The 8,359-nt window shown below is 35.6% G+C and overlaps 1 non-coding gene across 1 annotated transcript; it reads left to right on the forward strand.

The window, feature by feature from the left end:
* Positions 1 to 5,007: 5,007 nt before the first annotated feature.
* On the forward strand, positions 5,008 to 5,113 carry LOC111817855. Its single transcript, XR_002821959.1, has one exon. It is a non-coding gene; the product is annotated as a U6 spliceosomal RNA (small nuclear RNA).
* The last annotated feature ends 3,246 nt before the right edge of the window (positions 5,114 to 8,359 follow it).

Genomic DNA, 8,359 nt, shown 5'->3' on the forward strand with positions numbered 1-8,359 from the left:
TTCCACCAAGTTTCAAACTGTAAGGGCTTACTATATCCTTCCAATGACCCACCCTGTGCCTTTAAGAGACAAAGACATTCGATTTTTATTTTGACATGACATAATACAAACAATCATCTCTCTTTTTTTTTTTTTTTGCAAAGAACAACATAAGATTTATTGAGTAAAAAAAAAAGCTTTATTGAGTCAATGAAAATGAAGCAGTATAAACATCATGAAAAACACAGAACCAGTAGCAGAAAATTTTTTAAGCATGGAACAATAATTTAATGTACAGTATACGAGGCGAACAGAACTCCAATTGCTCAACAGCAAAACAAATCTACACCAAAGCACCTAATAGCCAAGATTCCAGAAATTCAGCACAAGAACAGAATATTAAAAGCCATCTTAAAAAAGAGACGCAACGAATACTTATGTAACAAAGAACACTGAGGGAAATTCATGACAACCAATCAATTTTACAAAGGGTATTTAAAGATATTCTAGAAAGAGATCAGAAAGAACGCGACCCCAGAAGTACAAATATACAGAAGCCACCAAGGAAGGCAAGCAATTAAACAGAGAGAAAGTCAGGAGGAAAATATTCCTACCATCAGTAGGAAAATATTATTATAAAACAAGCCAATATATATCAGCTATCAGTGTAAATACCCTTAATTAATTAATTAAAATGAAATATATATGCATTTAAATTTTTATTTAAACTTAGTTCTGGAGTTCTAATTATCTCAGAGTAGTAATGATAGGACATATGAATGCATGTTAATTATGTAACTCAGTTGTGACCCAAATTTTCTGATCAAGGAGATTATGGGGCCACGAGCAACGTGATCGATGATGTAGACTGTGCATAAGGAGAGTCACATGGAGCGAATACAGTCTCTCAGGCTTTCACAGACAGCAAATTGGTCAAGCAATGGCCGTGAATCATCCACATGGCTGACACTCACAAAGGATCTACAAACTGCAGTACAGGGTTACAGGATAAATCCTGAGGGAACTTGACTGAAATTATCAGATATAAAAGTTACATTTCTTGTTACATAGGTCTTGCTTTATCTTGGTCTTAACCATCCATCAGAAAAGTATAAAAACAAGGTATAAAAAATGGAGATGGCTCAGTAGAATAAGCGCTTGTGTGGCAAGCGCAAGGGCCTGAGTTCAATCCCCAGATCTGCAAAATAAATAAATAAATAAATAAATGGCCATATTAATATGCTGAGCTGTAAAAGGCTCAAGTCAACAACTTCTGACATTGCTAATCCTATGGATAACTCACTACTATTATGGACTACTGGACTATATAGGATTATTTTGCTGAATTCACACACCTACAGTATTTAAATGGCAATGGAATACCCTTCTCTAACAAAACTAAACAAAAAAGGGGACACAAAGGAAGGACCATTTTGTATCTGTATATACAAAATAGGATAGATATACAGCTACTTTCTCTTAATTCAGTGAGAAGAAAGATTTGTACTAACAGTATTTGGACAGGATATCCTGTCTACATCTTGTATTATGAATAACCACTAAGAAGATAACAATATACAATGTATTAATTATTGAAACTGCCCTATTAATCAGTTTTGAAACTCTCATTGCTATTTGTTTCTCAATAAAATTAATAAAAATGAATGTATACTAATTACACAGAAAGTATAGCAAAAATAATTTCTAGTTTTAAAAAATTTCAAAAATTTTGGAATAGGGCTGGTGAGATGGCTCAGTGGTCTAAAGCACCTACTTAGAACAAGCTTAGCAAAGCACAAGGACTGCGGTTCAATCCCCCAGCACCACATGCCGCCCCCTGGTGGGCTGAGCTGGCCACACACACACACACACACACACACACACAAATAATAAAATAAATAAATTAAAAAAAAGAAACTATATTTAAAAAAATTTTTTTGGAATAAATAATAATAAACTTTTACCCTTTACTTTTTATTTTTATTTTTTCTTTCCTCTTAAATTCTTTTTTAAATAATTTTATTGAGAAACAACTAACAATGAGACAGTTTCAAAACCGGTTAGTAGAACAGTTTCAATAATTAATACACTGCATATTGTTGTTTTCATAGTAGTTATTCATAGTACAAGATACAGACAGGATATCCTGTCCAAACACTATGAGTACAAATCTTTCTTCTCATTGAATTAAGAGAAAGTAGCTGTATATCTATCCTAACTATTTTGTATATACTATACAAAATGGTCCTTCATTTGTATCCCTGTTTTTGTTTAGTTTTGTCAGAGATGGGTATTTCATTGCCATTTAAATACTGTAGGTATGTGAATTCAGTATAATAACCTAATATACTTCAGTAGCCCATAATAGTAGTAATCACCTCTATCTTATACATAAATTTTTAAAATCAAATTAGTCATCTTTAAATGGGATGTATATCACAAGCTTTTTGTTAAAGGCAGAAGTTTGAAACTGAGAAAAAGCCTCATCTGAATAAGCCATCTTTTTTCTTTTACATTTTGAAAGACCTGTATACCTGGAATCATAAATACACTTAATATATCATGAGATCAACAATAATGAATTGTCATACACACATAAAAATGTTTGTTTAACTTAATTTTGTACCAAAACCATCCTCAAGGAGAAAACCTTATTGTAACATTCTTAAAAACTTTATCTTTTAACCAATGACCTATTTATTGAGGAGGTCTCCTAAGAGACTATTGAGATTATTGGGAGCTCCTCATTAATGACCAAAAGGGTTGGCCACACTTATTTATCAATTGGACTCTTTGCATAATGTTTTTTTACTTTAGGGAATTTTTGTTTAATTCGCTTAAACCTTATGATGTATTGTGTATAATTTAATTTTAGTATCATTTTGACTAGTAATTTAAGAAAAAGCATGCATATATATATATCTATATATATATATATCTATATATATATATATATCTCAAATTGTAGTTAGCCAAAAAGAAAAAAGAGGAACAGCTGTTCACTGAAAGACACACAGGGGGGCCAGGGAGATAGCTTAGCAGAATAAGCGCTTGCCTGGCAAGCACAAGGGCCTGAGTTCAACCCCTTGTTCCACCAAAAAAAAAAAAAAAAAAAGAGACACAAACACATAAATACATGGCCACATAAACATCCTTATAAAATCAAGAGTGCGCTCAAATAAATCTGTGGCCAAATTAAATTATAGTAACTATTACAATTCTTAGAAATTTATAATTATAGGTAGACTAGTCAGAATTTGTTGTCTGTTATCAGAGATCTTTTATTAGAAAAATCTGGAAGGAATAAAATCTTTTATCTATAATTAATATGTACAGTTTGTACTTTTATGTTTTTTGTCTTAGTACTGACAAAATTTAACTCAATTACTTCTACATATTTTATCACCTGTCTAGACCTTATATTTCTATTTGGTTAGGCCTTTTAATAGGCCAGGGCTGGATCTAACCTCATCGCTGAGGGTATACTCTGATACCTATAGATTGGTTAGCATTTTTTTTGGAAAAACACAAGCATATCCTCTACCCAAGGTTAATAATGGCCTGAGTCCCTTCTATTGTCCAGTATGGAGAACTCTGTAAAAGATCCTTTCTAGCTTTTTGCCTATTTATTTATTTTTCCTTATCTGGTTTGTCTTTTTGTTGTTGTAAAAGTTTAAAAATTTAATCATATATATTGACAAGTGAAGTTGGCAGGATTAACTCCTCTTTTGCTTTAATAGAAGTCTGATCATATATTTTGAGATACCTGTATTTTATATTTTGGAAGAGGGAGTCATATAATTTTTCATTTAACCTAATATGACCTATCTGTAAAAAGAAGAATTTAATTTATCTTAATGATAATGACAGTCAATAGCACCAGAAAAAAGTAGTCCAAAATCCAGATGGAGCCAATTAATATTATTAAATGAAGTCTGAAAGTGATAAATGGTTGACCTGAACAGTTTAAGGCACAATATATCTTTGTTGGATAAGTTGACCCAAATATGAAGAAGTTATCATAGCTTGTGCCCCATTGGAGGCCACCATTAGGCATTTTATTATTTAAATGGAATGTCAAAATCAAGTGACTGTTTAAACCCTATGGCTTTTACACATTATTTTAAACCTTTATGTTTGTTTGTAAAATATCAAAGCCCTATTTTTAGTGCCACTTTAATTAAGGCAGTAAAACAAGCAATCAAACTTACTAGGAATTAAAAGATATTAAGTAATCGTTTAAAATACCCTGGGGCAATATTTTACCTTTGTAGCTGCCCTACCTGGAGACCACCCATATATGCATTTGAAAAGCATTTTAAAAATGGTTAAAGCCTTTTAAGAATTTTTTGTTTAATTAATTTTTATTTTCCAACCCAATATTTCTTTTTAATAATTTAAAATTTTTTAACAAAAAAAATGACCAATTGAGCAATATAAGAATCTGATGTGGTTTAAACAATGGTTTGGTTGGGTGGAATTATAACTTTGATTTTCCTGTATAAACAGCATTGATTACACCAAACAAAACCTGCAGACCATTTAGCACAGGGACTCTGATTTTGGTTGATTTTCCTCCATAGCAGCTTAATGGTCTTAGTACCTACAAAGGGTTTGTTCTCGCACTCACATTACCTCATCTCTTAAAGCTTTAAGGGAGCTATACCCCACCCCCTAGTCAAGGCCTCTGTGCCTGGCCACTGTGTTAGCTGTCTCTCTGGCTCTGACTGCTGGATGTTGTTTTTGCCCAGATTTTAAACATAGCTACTGTCTTGAGCCTTACACGGCTAATGTTAGAGCCAGGGCATGTCATAGTCATGGTCCACCTACTTAGCACCAGAAACACAGGCCTCGGTGGCTGAACCTATCCTGCAGGTGCCTAGCTGGGTCAGCCTAGGATGGGAGCTAGTAGAGTGGGAGCAAGGGCACTCCCTGACCTCACTTTGTGCCCCTCCCCCGGTAGTGCCCCGCCCTTTGGAACCAACTATTTGCAATTTAAAAGAACCTTTTAAAAAAAAATCTAATTGAGTGCTGCTTCTGCAGCACATATACTAAAGTTGGAACAATACAGAGAAGATTAGCATGGCCCCTGTGCAAGGATGACACACAAATTCGTGAAGCATTCCATATTTTTTGTACAGCAATTAACCACTGGGAGGAATGTATGCAATGTGTTAATTATTGAAACTGTCCAACCAATTTGATTTGAAACTGTGTCATTGTTATTTGTTTATCAATAAAATTATGGAAAAAAATAAAGTGGAAAAAAAATCTAATTGAGCAAAGCTAGAAGGTTCAAACTCTATCTGCTGTATTTCTGTTCTATCTTTTTTGTCCTGTTGAGGACTTGATTTTAAAACAGTACTCCACACTTAGTCCTTTATGGTGGTTTTAGAGAGTCATATATTTAAAGGAACCAAGAAAACAACAAACATTTTTATATACATCTATAAACGTTTAGATTGTTGAAACTGTATCTGTTTCATTTTTAACTCAATCTAACCTTTTTCCTTTTGGCTTTTGAACATTTAACAATTTTTTTACTTTGGAGATTATAAGGAATTTTTGTGATAAGGGAACAATGGAAAGTTTTACAAAACTTTTATAGGACAGCTTGAACATTACTTGTAAGTACATAATCTATCTGGTTGTTTCCTGCTGACAGGAGGACCAGGCAATGCAGTATGTGTTCTAATATGCATAATAAATACAAGTTGATTTTTATTTTTAATAAGCTGTCAAGTTTTAATTTAAATAGGTTTAGTAGGGGGCCCTGGAGATAGCTCAGTAGAATAAGCATTTGCCTGGCAAGTGCAGGGTCCTGAGTTCAATCTCCAGTACCGCAAAAAAACAAAACCAAAAATAACTGAACCAACTTTAAAAAAAAAAAGGTTTAGTAGTAGACATCATAAGTACAATTTCTCCTTCATAATCACTATCAATGATTACCAAATGTACAAATACACCCTGGGTAGTAATACTCCTTTTTACAATCAGACCTATAGTATCTTTTGGAATAGAGCTAAGAACTCTAGTTTTAATTTTGTAAACTCTATAAGCTTAGAGCAAAAGTTGATTTTCTGCAGCAATCAGATCTAAAGCTGCACTTCCACTTGCAGGGGTTGCATGGAAAAGATCTTCAACCCTGTGTTTGACTGAAATTCAGGTTGGCCAATGGAAACTGCGGGTATCCCATATTGCTTGTCTCCAGGGCCATGGGTTGTTGCGCCCAGTCTCCAGTTTCCCTCAGATTGTAAGGGTGGGCCATTCTGATCAAGTGTGGAGCAGCATTCATTAGCCCAATGTTTACCTTTCCCACATCTTGGACAAAGTCCAGGAGAAGCCTTGTTATTCTTATCTCCTTATTATCTTGCCCTTTTCTGCAACCCTTTCTCATATAACCCATTTTTTTTCACACTTAAAACATTTGGTATGATTTTGTTTTAAAAAAAATACTGTAAGGCAGCTGCCAATAAATCAGCTTTGTATGGCTCTGAGCCAAGATTGGCGCAGGCCTTGATATATTCTTCCCATAACGCATTCTGTGCCTTTAAGGGATGAAGAGCCTCTTGATATTTAGTATTTGTGTTTTCAAAGGACAAAGTTTCAGGCGGGGGAGATGGCTCAGTGGAATAAGCACTTCCCTAGCAAGTGCAAGGGTCTGAGTTCAATCCCCTGTTCCGCCAATAAATAAATAAATAAATAAAATAAAATAAAAGGCAAAGTTTGTAATAATAAATCTCACAAATCTGGCACTTTGTTTTGTGTATAGCCTCCCTTAATCAAGAGACAAAATCTACACATGGTTCCTTCTTAGACCACAGAACTTTAGCAAAGACAAATGTTTGAGCATCCCCTGGCCTTTCCACCTTTTCCCACATCCTCAAGAAACAAATACGAGTCTGCACAGCAGCCACATCATCATACTGTAGTTGGGCTTTGATACCAAGCCAGGCGCCTGACCCAGTGAGTTGATCTGGTGAGACATTAGCTAGGGAATTTTGTCCTGTTAACTCTCTCTTGAATATCTGTTTCACCATGCCACCAAGTTTTAAAGTGTAAATACTGGCTTGGCTCCAAAATTGTATGGCACAAAACCTTCCAATCATAAGGAATTAATCTATGTTCATTGCTAATCCTTGCATTAATCCAATCACATAGGTTGATTGGGTACCATAGGCCATGACAGTCTGCTTTAAATCTTTAATAATAACCTTAATTGCCAGAGGTTGGTGCTCCCGTTGCACATATCCCTGGGGAAATTGAGCATATGGTGGGTGTTGAACCACCACAGGAAAAATATCCAATGGGGCAGACCAAGATTCAGGGTCTCCCTGTTGTCTCCCTTGCATAAGGGCCTGAGATAGCGATAGCACACATTTATAAACTTCCATAGGGGCTTCCTTTTTCTCTTCATATGGAGGAGCAGAAGGGTCAAAAGATGGTGGTAGGGGCTGAACTTTTCTCACCTGAGATGGAGGGACTGCACAGGTAGAAAACTCCATTTTTTCAATAAATTTAGAAAGCAATTGTGATAATTGCCTGTCCTTGGCTTACAGCTCAAGTACCTCATTCTTAATTTTCTTTTGCTCTACGTCTTTGAAGTCCTCAGTTTCTGAGGAGATGGTTTGCGATGCCATAAATATCCTTTTAATACTTGGTTTAATGTTAAGATTCCTCCCCACTATAGAGCATTAGAAATTTAAAGAACAAACACTCTCGGTATGCTGGGAAGTACCTCAGGTACTGGACCTTGGGGGGGGGGTGCACCCTTATCATAATTATGCACCACGGAGGCCCCCTGCTCTATTTTTGTCCTTTTTTTAAAATGCTAGCCTCTGCATTTGAGGGTGAGGGAGGCAGAGGTCTTAAAAAGGTCTCATCTGCAGATTCATATTGGCACTGAAGCTGCTCATGAGGTTTGGAAACATCAGCATCTGAAGCTGACTTTTTCAAGTATTTCTTAGACTCTTCTGAGTCCTATTGCAATGCTTCCAAAGCTAAGGAAATTAAAGTCCAAAGAGACCACACATGAAGAGGAATTGGGTCCCCATTTTGGTGAGCTCCACAGAGCTCTCATAACTTGCTTCCAAACTTTTAAATTTAAAGCAGCCTTTTCCTACTGCCTGAACCAAGAGCAATGTCACAGGACCAGAGCAAACAACCTCTCAAACTTTTTTGTTTCATTTTTACTCCTGCTCGCTTGAGCAGTGTCCAAATAAGACCAACATATTCTTTTTCTACCGAAGGGGAGTTCCCCATTACCCTGAGCTTCTGCCATTGGGTTCCCCTATCTGGGAGTACCATACCCTAAAGGCCCAACAATTAGTCATCTCTCACCTGCCCCGACGTCTAGGTGCCAGTTGTTGCAGGATGATTG

This window comes from Octodon degus, unplaced genomic scaffold (genome assembly GCF_000260255.1).
Source record: "Octodon degus isolate 3935 unplaced genomic scaffold, OctDeg1.0 scaffold00072, whole genome shotgun sequence".
NCBI classification, from domain to species: Eukaryota; Metazoa; Chordata; class Mammalia; order Rodentia; family Octodontidae; genus Octodon; species Octodon degus.